Raw genomic sequence first — 14425 nt, forward strand, 5'->3', positions numbered from 1 at the left:
CTGAATGATTACCATATTCGTTTACCATTGTTGATAACATGATATTACCATTATGCATGTACAAAAAATATGGTATTGCCAGGGTACACATAAAAATAATTAAAAAAAACATAGTAGTCCAAGTACAGTTTGTTCATTTGTGGTCACAAGTATATTAAGAAACTAAGAATTAGTTGCCTTGTAAATCCCACTGGAAGATACTTTGACAGTCAGTTTAGTAAACAGGATACATTTAGTCATACATTTTACAAGATGAAGCTTGGTAAAGATGCATTCTTACGTGTATACAATTGCTTCATAAAACTTGAATTTAATATGATCATAGTTCCAGACTACCCCTTTTCATACAGTATAGCAAAGTTCCACATAGCAGAGAGAGTTAATATCAAATGCATGCTCATGTCTGCCTCTGAGACTGAGCTATTTCCACCTCGGTTCCCCATTGTGTTATTTCTGCTGTTAATAAGTCACTATTCTGTGTGCGAGGTGTTAGTGAGTCGACTGAAGAACACAAATCACAATTCACTTCTTAAAATGCCTCGGTTCAGAAAGTATTTTAGAGCAACCTTTTCAAAAAACCTTCTCCAGCATAATATTGACAAGATTTGTTCTTTTGGGTTTGCATAAATCTTTGAAAAATAGTAACCACAATCATGTAGGCTAGTTTTTAAAGGCATAAATGCCAAAGCAATTTGTTCATTGTAAATGTCACACACTGAAGTGACGATCGATTCATGTGCCTTAGCCTTTTATCAAAATTGGAGTTTTGTGGCGTTTTGTCCATGTCTATTAGATTTTAAGCCATCTAGCCTATATTTCTGTAGTCGCAATTTGGTGGCATTAGTGGGAGGGACATTCTCATTCTAGAGCATTTGATTGGACAAAAATCTATGTAGTGCAAGATGAGTCCTCAGTATTTTTGTTCCGTTTTTTTGGGAAGAGAAAGACCAGAAAATTAATAATGATGAGCGTGATTCAGAAGTTGCGTTTTCCGCTCTAAAATGAAATTTTTACTCCCCTGATGGTTAGGTTTAGGGTTGGGGAGTAGGGCTGATAAAATATGCATTCCTGTTGACTGTATTACACAATTTACAACTAAAAATACAACCCGCTTTTGACGCCACCCTGTGGACATTTCACCAGGAAACTAGTGCTCACATGTGCCCATATGTTCAACAACACTTCCAGCTTTGGCCTCTGGGGGCAGTGATTTGAATTTCAGTAAGCACAGACCGATTTCAGCTGTAGAACGTTCGACCTACTGACTCCAAATTCACAGTAAAATCAGTCTGGTACATCTGCTAACAGTGAACTTTCAGCATTTAGGAGCACACTAGCATATAAATGGCGTTAAAGCAAACGGACATGTACTACAAGCCACAAAACTCAAATTTTGATTTCATGGGGTCTCTAATAAAAATAAAGTCAAAGTAGGAAACAAAACTGCGCTCTTCTTGTCTCTAATCACAAAAAACTGCATGCAAACAGTGTCGGTACACTCCCTTCTTTAATTCCCTGGTGTTGTGTCTCCTGCCTCGGCATCCTCCTGTTTTCATTGGTTCACTCCCAGGTGTCTTGTGTAGATGGGTGTTGGAAAACATGCTAAATGTTGTAGAACATGCAATCACATGAAACGTGTAACCTGTGGGTCATTTTTTCAGTTGAAATAAGATGGGCCCACTCATTGACCCTTGCTTTGGGTGTTCCTATTTTTATCGTAAAATTAGGTAAAATTAAGGTGATTCACTGCAGGTTTACTGTAAAAGAGTGTGTTTGCAATGTTTAATATGCCCTAACACCTTGCTAATAGACAAGTCTATGCATTAATTGATCAGAATTAGATTTCTACATTTTCTAAAGAAAATGTGTGTGGTGTTTGTCCATAAAGTTTGACCACAATGCTAGGGTGTTGTGGGTGGTTACCAGGGCATTGCTATGCAGTTGCTAGGGTGTTCTGGGAGGTAGCCATGGCATTGCTAGGTGGTCGCTAACTGGCCAAAATCAAAAGAGCCCACCCCCAGAATATCTTCAAGAAATTCTCATCTCTAGATATCGCATGGGTCGCTTCTTCAATGTAAGTCTAAGGGAGTTGTAAGGCTGGCACCGGAATGTCTACAACCAAAAGGCGCCATTTCCGGTAAAAGTCAAAGAACTCTGCGAGAATCAACGTCATAGAACTCTCTTACAAAAGCTGAAATCTACACCTGAATATCACCACGTGTGATAAATTGCAAATCGCCTTTTGATTGTTTTACAAAGCTGAAATCTTCACCTGAATATCACCACAGTGTGATAAATTGCAAATCACCGTGCTGCCCCCCCTTCTCTCTCCCCCTTCTCCCCTTCAGCAGCTCTGGACCAACACAAAGACATAAGATTTATATGTAAAAATATAACAAATACCATGAAAACAAAGAATGCAACTGTATGTGTTTGATATCATTTAAGAGGTCTCTGTGCGACTGGTATAGTGGTCTCTTTCCCATGTTGATAAAACTAATGGTAACAAAGTTATAAGGTCTTTGCCAAATACTGCATAATTCTGGAGGTCTATCCCCCTCCTTGATCTACAATTGAAATGATCTCTTATATGTTAACAAGGTTAAACCCCAGGAAGTCAAGAACCCATTCACCCCCAAATTCTCATTGTTCAAAGGATAATACCATTTGGTACACAATGTTTATTCTGTCTAGATATTTAAGGAAAGTTGGCAGGAAGCTCGGGGAATCTGTAAGCAGATCTCCCACACAATTGATGTGTGTAGTCGTTTTCACCAGGAATCTGTAAGCAGATCTCCCATGCTATACCGTTGCATGTAGTTTTGTCAGGTATGTTTCTTTGACTTGTCTTTTATTTTTAGTAATGCTTGTTTATTCTGATCATGTGAAATTGGCTTTGATTTGAATTTCTGCAACAATGTTTTATATCCTACCTGACAAATAAATTGTTATTATTTGATTTATTCTGAATTCCTCCGAAATAATTTATATCATTACTGGAGCTTTAATATAGGAGGAAGCCGTTTAAAGAACCCCAATTTGAATTTAAACCACTCAGGACAACCAGGTAGGAGAAACCACCTAGGCCAGCCGGGTAGGACAACCACCTAGGACAGCCGGGTAGGATTTGAATTTCATTAGACCAGGGTAGACCATACTGGAGCTTTAATATAGGAGAAACCACTCAGGACAACCGGGTAGGAGAAAGCCATTTAAAGACTCACAGTCACTGCTCACCGCCCGTCTCAGCAAGTTGTATGTACGTGACTAAGCGGCAGTATCGTCTGTTATGAGTAAAGCCAAACCAGACGATATTAGTTAACCCTACAACCGCTGACTAAGAACGGATCTGGCTATCCATTTTCGGGAGGTTTATGTAATTTAATAACGGCTGGCGTAAGTCTCCAAAGATCGAAAGGACAATGAATAGAAGAGGATTTAGAGTAATCAATAACCTAAAAAGATCAAATTAAAAGAATGATCAGTAATTAATTAGAACTTAAATATAAATTAGAGGTCAATTTAAAATTGGAGTCAGATTAATATAATATTGGGGTCAGATAAAATGAATAACGGAATTAAATGTGTGAATTAACATTAACACTCAGCGCTCAGAAAAGACAGAACAACGCAGATACCTTCAAGGGCAATTTATTGAAGTTCCACTCCGGAACGGATAGAAAATGATCCCTTTTTGCAGAGTTTTCATTTAATGTTCACGAAAATCGTGAAAAGTTTGATTGTTAAAAAAGTACAAACAGTGCAGGATGAGTCACGTGAAGCATTGTTTTGACGTAATTTTCAAGATGGCTCAGACTAACGTTTGAGTAATGTTAGCACAGCAAAAATAATTTTCTTACTGAGTATTTTTGTCTTATTTTCTGGTAAAAAGTAAAAAGCAGAATGGCATGAGAATGATATTAAAGGTGAAGGTAAAGGTTCGATTCTTGCCGTGTTGCTACACTCTGGTATTGCCACACAAGTTAGCTCATTACTGTTGAGCTTCAGATAAATTCGTAAGATACTCGGAATATGTATCATTACGCTTACTAGTTACCAAGAACTATCGTGCTAGTTTAGTGCCCCACACATCAGCTGCCATTCAATATGGTGATGTTATCGGATGAGCCGATTCCTCTGTAAAGCTTTATGTCTGGTGTGTTTGTGTTATAGTGGTCTTGTTTATTATGACCTTAAACGTAAATCACATTTTATTTATTATGACCGATTTGTTCATAGGGAATCAGATGAGTTTGAGGGGTGTTGGCAAAGGTTGTTTGAAAACATATTGAAAACATTTATTTTTGTAATTTCGTTTGGTGCCACTAGTAGCGCAGAAATTACGCACTTCATCTTTAAGTCTTGTTTTCAGAGATTTACTGGGGTTTATGCTTAAAAAAAGAAATTTTTTTTTTAAATGGGGTAAGAAAAATAATACTGTTTTCCCTTTGAATATATATATATAATTATCTTGTTATAAGCATTAAACGTTACAAAATTTTGTCAAAACAATACAAAATATCTTATTGTCATTATGCTTCTCAAGTAAATTTATCTTGTTTTAAAAAATATTTCAATATTTTTACTGGAAATCGAGACAAAATTACTTTTGTAAAAGTTGAATGCTAATATAAACATTTTGTGTTCACATTTTTTATGTTTGCGCAATAATTGCCATAAGAAAACAATATTGTTTTGGTGAGCCATGGCTCCATTTTATTTTGTTTACATTTTGCTGTGACGTATGATTGACTGAAACGCATTTAGATCTGAAGTGGGGATTTCAACTCGAGGATTCCCACCTCCGACTTTGTCCGGAACATGGCATGAATGAACAATTGTAATTTCTCAGCATCTTATAATAAATTCAATGTTCCCATGTATGTCTGTCTAAATGATAAACATCTGCATTGCTTTTATGGTTTAGTGGACATCTTTTAGCTAATGTATTAAACTCACACAGAGACACTCAGCACTGAACCTGATGGATGCTGAGACAGTGAAAAAGATCTTTATTGTAATTAATTATAAATTGATTTTGAGGTTATTACCACCAAATGGGCCATCTCAAGCACACACTTTTAAAGCAATTAAAACACATTTAAAGCATCTTTGAAATATGCAGTCGGAGTGGTCTCGGTTTATACAAAAATCATCCCATGAGATACATGTATAATCACACTCCAGGCACTATTCAAAAACTCATCAAAGCCATGTAGTGTTATGTTCACCTATTAGGTATAGGAATCAGCAGGGATCTGGCGATATTTGAAATGCATGTTTTCTTTGTTGATCCAATTGGTCACTGTGTGACGTTTAGATTCCCTGTTAGTCAAACGTCCCCTGAGTATCCAATTCCCAGTTTAGAGTTTACCAAACTTGAGCTTTGGCCCCGTTTTCCACCTGGTATTAACATGCATTTTTGGTGATTCGATCACATGTGGTCAGCGCTAAATACAGGTGTAAATGGGGTCCAAAACGTTTTGTGAACCAACCACTGAAACCATATATGAAGATAGTAAAAAATTAATGTGACAACATTGAATTTGATGTGTCAGCACAATCCGTCCTGAATCCTGACAGCAGCGAAGCACCGCCCTTCACCTGTCAATTAACCGCTGCAGTAAAACAAGGTTATGTGCGGCTTTAAAAGGAAATTGCGATCTGAAAATATAAAAAGCGAATGGATATACAAGCCTGAAAACTTCACGGATCTTCTTCAGTGTGTCTGAAATCAACATGCAGATGCACAGATGGCAATCACACATTTGAAGCTCAGGTTAATACAAAAATAACAGGGAGTTATGCTCAAAACGTTGCGTTTGTGGTTAGATCAAATTTCAGCTGAATCTAGGAGAAAGGTGCAGCGGTTGTTTTCGCGCTTTCTTTGACTTTTATTTTTTATTTTTTGCGGTTTATTATCATGCAGTAGCACACTGAAATAGTGACTGATGTATGTCATCATGAAATCAGAGACCTTCCCCTCTGGTCACAGGAGATGAATTTGAGAAGCATGGTAATACCAGGTGAAAACAGGAATGCAGCTGACCACATGTGATCGAATCACCGAAAAAGCATCTTAATACCAGTTGGAAACAGGGCCTTTGGTACGCAGTGAAAGACGAAATTTCATGAGCTTGCGCTTCCATTCTTCCGCATTCACATGAGTATGCATTAGGTATGCGACGATATGTAGAATTTCGAAATATCGCGAACCAAAAAAACGATGAACCATATCGTGGCAAAATTCGATATTTAGAAATTTACGACATTGTTTTCTGTCCATGTGATCATAAATGAAATGACTCGTAAATCCTTAAAAGCTCTGTGTTGCTTTTTCCTACACTATTTAGTAGGGGTGTAATGGTTCACTCATCTCACAATTTGGTTCGGTTCAGTTTATGATTCTTTAAACTAAGCCTGAAACAAGAAAAGTTCAGTTTTATCCCCTTTTTTCTCCCAATTTGGAATGCCCAATTCCCACTACTAAGTAGGTCCTCGTGGTGGCGCGGTTACTCACCTCAATCCGGGTGGCGAATGACAAATCTCAGTTGCCTCCGCTTCTGAGACAGTCAGTCCGCGCATCTTATCACATGGCTCGGTGTGCATGACACCGCGGAGAATCATGCTGCTCTCCGCGATCCACGCACAACTTACCACACACCCCATTGAGAGCGAGAACCACTAATTGTGACCACGAGAAGGTTACCCCACGTGACTCTACCCTCCCTAGCAATCGGGCCAATTTGGTTGCTTAGGAGACCTGACTGGAGTCACTCAGCACATCCTGGATTCGAACTCGCGACTCCAGGGGTGGTAGTCAGCGTCAATACTCGCTGAGCTACCCAGACCCCTAGTTTGAAAGTTTTATTATTATTATTATTATTATTATTATTATTATTATTCTTACTTTAAAGGCATATGCAAAACATTAAAAATTTAGCACAGTTATTAAAAGTGCTAAATGATCCATCAGAGATGTACTAGGATTAAAAATCAGCCTAGAACAGAGCAATGGTCACACCAAATGGAAATATTAGCCAATAATTAGCTTTGCTTAAAATATGGAATAATGTTAGATACAGTATATGCTGCTTACACACTGTCACTGATTACATACATTTAAAATATTTTAAATTAAACTTGTATTTTTCTAAAATAATATTGTGTCTGATAGGGTTGCTCCGATACCAAAATTTTGGCTTCGTTATGATACCAGCCCTGGTACCTCGGTATCGATACTAAATCAATACTTAGGCAACAAATAAAAATCTCAGATTTTTGATGATATTACACAGAAAATTACTTGTCTAAAAGAACTGCATAAAGTCTTATAGATACAAATTATGCCTTAAATGTTTTAATTAAATGTTATGATCAAATTGTGTTTAATCAAATACATACTCTACAGCTTTAATAAAAAAAATATATAATACTTTTCAACTATATATATATATATTATTTTTGGGAAAAAAAGATGCATAACATAGCTTTACTCTATTAATGAAAACATTTAATGAAAACAATCTGATTACCTGAGGCAAAAGGCTGCCATGACTGAATCACAACATGCAGATATTCAGTACACTTGCTTATGTGATATTGCTTACAGATAATAATAATAATAATAATAATAATATAACCATTTAATATTATATTATTGTTACTATGAGTATTATTGTGGCTGATTTGAATATTACACTTTTATACAGTAGTAATATTTTTCTGTCATAATGTCTTCAGTTTCATGCAATCAGTTAAATAGAGCTCTCATTTCAGTGGGACTTTTATTTTGAAAGATCTTTGAAGTTTGTGAAGGGTTCGTTATATCAAACTTCCCGTGACTCGTGAGCTGAAATCTCCGAACTGCAATGGAGAAAGAGTTCATTTGAGAGTTCACAGCCATTTATACACTCAACACACTGAATGAAAATTAAGCATTAGTAGTGTGTGTTGCATTTGTGTGTGTGTTCGTGTGCGTGCCTGTGTGAAGGAGATGACAGGGCAGAGATGCGCCTCTTATTCATACTGTGGCGCCGCAGCACTGTTTAATGATTACACTTGGCCATATAGAGGCTTTTTTATTATTATTTTCAAATGGTCTTTGATTTAATCTCAAAACTCACATTATATTACATTTAGCTATTGGCAGCATACTTTAATATGGTACAGAAATTAACAGGATGATATCGTACAGTTTTTAATTTTTTGGTATTGCGATATTTCGTTAGTACCGGTATACCGTGCGACCCTAGTCTCTGATTACATCTAAATATTATTTTCAAAAATACGTATTTAATGGAAGAGCAAGCTTATCCAGTTAAATAATGTCCCTACTTAAAACCCTACTGAAATGTACTGATGAAATCAAATCAGACATGACATTTGACAAAGCATAGCATTATTAAATGCATATTCAGCCTTATACAGTATATAGTAGATTAATATGGCATTATCATTAAACCTCTGTAAACTTTCATTTTCTCTCGCACATCAGACGGACATCAGATCTCTCCTGGCTAAAAAGGCTCTTTTTCTCCTGCTCCCTGTATTACATTCGCTTACATGTTTTCACTTTCAATTCTCGCAGATTCAGCTAGTTATCGCATTTTAGAGCTCCTTCTGTGCATTGAAGCAATTTCCATGTGTGTACCCGCATTACGTAGGCATAGGACGTCACACGTATTGACCATAGATGCTTGTAAAATAATTATAAAAATAAGTCCAATCTCCACGATGCTGTCACATTTTTTAACCGCGATGTGTCGTGCCACGATACACCGTTACACCCCTACTATTTAGATCACACAACAGGGGCGCAATCTTCATCTTGTGCGCAATAGTACAATGGATCCCAAACTGGTCTCGCCATGACTGGCTGAGGTAACGGCGAAATCTCTGCGCAGTTTAATATGTTAAGAGCCACCTGTTAAAAGTAGCAGCAGTACCGAGTACTGACTCAATTCTGTACTTGCCTGCTGTTAGACTACAGCTGGCTGCTTTCAAGCTCTCACATACGTATGTTGCACATGCTCTATAGAGCACTCGTGTCCCGTGGTAAATGCAGCTGCACGTGTGAACATTTAAATGCGATATGAATGTAAACACAGCCGTTAATGTATTACGTGATGCAGACTGGACAAAAATCTTATAGACTATCTCAAAATATCCGATCTGTGCGAAGTGTATTTTAAAGCAGCAACACGCCCGACACTGAGATTGAGAATGGTCCGCATTCTATTGCAATATTTTGAAATATTGTTTTTCCCCTACTTCTATCACCTTTAGAGAGGCAGTATCGCTTAATAAAATAGGGCATGTCTATTTACGTACTCCACTGTATTATTTCTTATACTGCCAAAACAGCCCGTGTTATTCTAATAGCTCGGGCTGTTGGGAGTTTTCAAGCTCCACTGGGAAATGGAAAACAAGCAGGAATTGCATAAATGTGTCTCTGTAATTCTTGCCCCCATCACTCATTCCCTGAAGTGGTTGAAGCTTTTTATAGGCTTGCCTGCAGACCAGACCAGGATCTGGAAAACACTCAAGTCCCTTTGGCAGCTTGGAAAGAGGACGCAAAGACCCATTTTGACACATTTGTTTTCAGCAGGGCTGAGAAGATACCCGTGATTTCGCCATGTAGGACCTGTTCCTGGATTAACATCCTTGTTGGTCTTGGAACTCCAGTCCAATCACCCAATTAGATTTCAGGGACAGGGAAAAGGGTGGGTTTAGGATCAGGCTTAGGGTCGGGGCTAGGGGCTTGTAGAGCTTATCTATCTAACATTTACTTCCAATTTAAAGATTGGTTCATGATTAGGGTAAGGGCTAGGCATTGGGGATAGGATTAGGAAGAATGTTGTTCCAGGACCTTCAAAATATGTTGATCCAGGAAAATGTCTTACTTGCCAAATCCGTGCATCACATTCAGTTGCCTAATTGTTTATCAGAACATAAGCTTGGCACTTGCATTGCCGAAGATAAATATTCACGAGATCACCTCTGGTTATGCATCAGCAACTGGGCAATAAAGGAAAGGGGCTAAACTGGGGTCAGGTTCCAAGAATGTGGACGAGGGCGAAAGGCAGTGAGGTGAGGAATGTGATTCTGCTCCATGCATGAAACTACCTCTTTGTCTTGGGCCATGAGTTTTTGCATAGACTGACTTGACTGCCTTTGAAAAACAAATCAGTTGTCAGTGGGTAGGTGGTAGTCTGGTGGTCAAGGTTGCTGGAATGATCCATGACCCATCACTATTCTGCCCTCCAGCAAGCAACCTAAACTTTTTTCTAAGGGAATTAACCTTGTATATATATATATACACTTGAAAGAGTCATGTAAATCAGTTGAATGAAATTTGTTAGAGGAACTTCTTATTTTTTTAAATTTTTTTTTTTCTCAAATCAGAAGTGAGCAATGAAAATGGTTTTGGGTGCCTTACCTGTGAGTTTAACGTCTCTTGTCTCCTTTGATTTATTTCAGGGGTCAAACGATATGGGTTTTTTAATGTGATACCAATATCTAGAGCAAGATGGCCGAAATGGATCAAATGCCGATAAACATAACACAATTTTACAAAAGCAAATCTGATGTTCTCAAAATTTCTAAAGTGAAACAAAGACTTATTTTATGCAATATTTACTCAAATTTGCAGAAACCTGAAAATAAAAAATAAAAAACTTGAAAACAAAGTGTTGACTATCCATTGACAAATGTATTTGTAGATTTTAGAACTGACACAACGAAAGTTAACATTTCTTTTAATCGGACAAACGAACACGGTATGGCCGATATATCAGTCTATCACTAGTTTGCTTTAAACAATTCTGTTCTTGTCAGATGATGTAGATTAAAGGCAACTTTCATGACAAAGTTTTCATGCTATTACTTTCAGTTAGGGATGTGCAAAACTAGATATTTTCTTAATCTACTAGTCAGTGAACAAAAATGGCCCTTTTCCAATCAGTGGGCATTTTTCAAACCAGGATTGGCATTTTTCAACTGCTTTACAAGATTTGCCTACTACATTGAGATTCCCTGCTTTCATTGGATAGTTCAGAAAGGCCCATCCTGGTTTGGAAACACCCATTGATTACTACATTGAGATTCCCTACTTTCAATGGATAGTTGAAAAATGCCCATCCCGGTTTGAAAATGCCCACAGATTGGGAAAAACCCATTATTGTTCTGCAGAGACCTATACTTCGTCGTAAGTAAGCCCTGTAGGCTATAACTGTAGTAGTTGTCCATCCTTACCCATCCCTTCTGTATAACCAAACTTTTGGGCTCTTGTTCTAGATATTTTTGAGTCTAGATCCTTGATTATCCTCTCAAATAATATGCTATGGCATAGGTAAAAGTAGTCACATATAATGAATGTTAGCACGAGGTGTCAGGTGCCACCTCGACTGTTCTGTCATCAAGTTCATCACTTCAGGTTCATTTTGAAGTAGCTGTGATCACACCAATCCTGAGCCAGTAGAATTTCAGGAGGTGTTTTGCTAACTTATTAGCAGGGGCCGGTTGCATAAACATAGCCATTAACTTAAGACTTTGTCTAACAATTAGTCTGACTATCTAAAGATGCCATAGAAAGCCGGTTGCATAAAACAAGCTCACAGTTGTCTTCAGTAAGACAGTCTAACTCGCATTGTATTGTGGGATGAGTGGACTGTGGACGCTCAATACAGTTTTAATTTGCTGAAAATATTTGCTTATTAGAGGAATACAATGCTTCAAACTGATTCAAATGAACAAATTTAGTGATATTAACCCAAATAATAAAAAACACAAATTTTGTCGAAGTCTTCTACAAAGTCTCAACTGAAGCCCCTTCTATCCCTCAACTGAAGCTCTTTCTGACTTAGCTGCCAGTTGTTTTCCATGGCAACATAGAATGTTAGCAAAAGCCAAGGGGTCTGCTGTATTAAATTTTGGTCTTAAATTAGATTGATCTATACGTTTTTATGCAGCTGACGTCTAACTAGTAAGACTAGTCTAAAAAAGTTATATGCAACCGGCCCCTGAAGTTGTTGTGAGCCCTAAAATTAAGGACACTTTACTGATGTTAAGTTAAGTGATTTAACGTCATGACACAACTCAGAATAAAAATGGTTAAAAATGGTTGATTTACATAAACACAGTGCCTGACCAAGCTTGATACTCAAACCAGTTTAAGTTGGTGTTTGCTGGGGTTTCAGTTTTTTTTCTTTTTTTTTTCAGCAGGACAGTTTAGTGGCCAATGCCCTATTTAGAGCAGCATGTGCCTGTTGATGCCATATACATATGCAAACTCTGAGAAAGCCTGGTGACCTTGATTGAGATGCCATGGAAACAGAGAAACAAGACTGTGTGCATCAGATGCATCTGCACCGACTGGAGTGCGAATCACAGCTCAAGAATACAGCTGTCATCTTCACATGGGCATATTTTTATCAAACCATCTTTGTCAACAGACGTCTCGGTCATCATTGACAGCTGCTCGTGATGGTTATTATAGAATGCATTCATCCATCCATTATTGTTAATATGTAAAGGTTTCAAATTTTAATACACATTTAAATATTTTATTATTATTTTTTAGTTAGTTTTGAAGTCATGAAAGTTAATTAGGTTTTTCCAGTTACTTTATGTTACTTTTTATTTCAGTTAATGAAAATGTTCATTTTTCATTAACAATAGTAACACTGGCTGCTGTTGCTGCTGAAGGGCTGCTTGAGGGAAGGAAGTGGAATATAAATAGAGACTGAATAATGAAGTGTTGGCTAGTGCTTTCTGTGCTGTAGTGGACGATGAACCATTGACTCTTGAAATCTAGAGTCTATTTATAATTTCAGATGAGCATGTCTCAAGTAATCATAACGCAGCCTTTGAGGGTATTTTCCTGGAATGTTTAGCGTCTGTCTGATGCGTGCCGTATAATTTGGTAGAAATGGGAAGTGACATTGGAGAAAGAGAAACGAAGAAGAATGTGTAATTTAGTGTATGGGCAAACAATTTTCTCCTCATCTACACGACACAGTTTGTGATGATAGAGACTAAATCCATTGTTCTAAAAAGATAGTTTTGCCTTTGCGATGCTCCACCACTACTAAATCTCCAGCGCCATGGCCTAAGAAATTGAGTTATGAGTTTGCAGTTTGTATGTGATGAGATAAAAAAGAGTGCAAAATGGCACATCTTTCGGTTGCGTTGTGTTCGCTGGTTGCGTGCAAAATCATACAGCGCAGTCCGAATTACGAACAAATGACTCTTATGACCCAGTTCTTGTAATGAATCAAATGACACATCAACTGACAAGTTATTGGTTTAAAAGAATCGGATGAATACTTCACTGAATGAACTCACTGAATCAGTCAGAGTAATAAATAATGTGACTAATTACTAATAAAAAAGTGACTCATTCAGTACTGAACCGCAATAATATTCATGTTTTGTTTACATTAAAGTTTGTGAAACTTAAAGGAATGTTCCCGGTTCAAAAGTTAAGCTCAATTGACAGCATTTCAAGCATAAAGTTGATTACCACAAAAAAAAATTTTTCAACTTGTCCCTTTTTCTCTTAAAAAAAGCACAAATCTGAGTTACAGTGAGGCAATCAATGGAAGTGAATGGGCCAATTCGTAAACGATAAAATACTGTTTTACAAGTATAATCACAAGATGTAAACAATATGAGTGTTAAGTAAGGGATAATGTACAGTCAGCCAGTTGTTATTGCAAAAGAAACCCTGACAGGGTGATCAGGACCCCGACGTACTATTACATGGCTGTTAACCAAATAAATACATATATGGACATAAAATATTGATTTGTGTTAAAATCATGTAATTCTGTGACAAGAAATAAATCGCTGAATAGCTTGCCACCTCTGGTTTGCGACGGAGTTCTGTTTGTGTTTATTTTGTTAAAATGAACATCTGACTGCCCATTATTCAGCCTATTACAAGACTACTTGCCCAATAAACAAATAAATGGACATGACATGTTGATTTTGCATAATTATGCATAATTATGGGAGAAGAAATAAATAGCTGATTAAACTGCTCATTGTTTATCTTATTAAAAGACTACTTGCCAAATAATTAAATAATTAAACAAAAGCACATGAAATATTGATTTGAGTTGAAATTATTTTATTAGCTTACTTGTAGAGAACACACAGTGATCTGAGGCGCAGGAACGATGGCTCGCAAATACACGGATAAGCGGTCTGATACGTGGATGTGCAGTTGTTACTGAGCAATATCAGACTGCTAGATGGCGCCACTGACCAATCTGAATAGAGTATTCTAGAGAGTCATGCAATAACATGATTTTATTGAGGTAAAATTGCTTGCCTTTTCTGTGAAAAGTTATATCCAGTTTTACAACTTTGTTGACATGACAACGTAACGCTATAAACTTTAAATCAACCGTTAAATCAA

The 14425-nt window shown here is 37.2% G+C and overlaps 1 protein-coding gene across 2 annotated transcripts in view; it reads left to right on the forward strand.

Annotated features, from left to right (window-relative positions):
• The window catches only part of LOC127438976 (phosphatidylinositol 4-phosphate 5-kinase type-1 gamma-like), a 34795-nt gene that overhangs the window by 939 nt on the left and 19431 nt on the right, over positions 1-14425 (forward strand). The window lies entirely within an intron of this gene.

This window comes from Myxocyprinus asiaticus, chromosome 50, assembly GCF_019703515.2.
Source record: "Myxocyprinus asiaticus isolate MX2 ecotype Aquarium Trade chromosome 50, UBuf_Myxa_2, whole genome shotgun sequence".
In the NCBI taxonomy this organism is placed as follows: Eukaryota; Metazoa; Chordata; class Actinopteri; order Cypriniformes; family Catostomidae; genus Myxocyprinus; species Myxocyprinus asiaticus.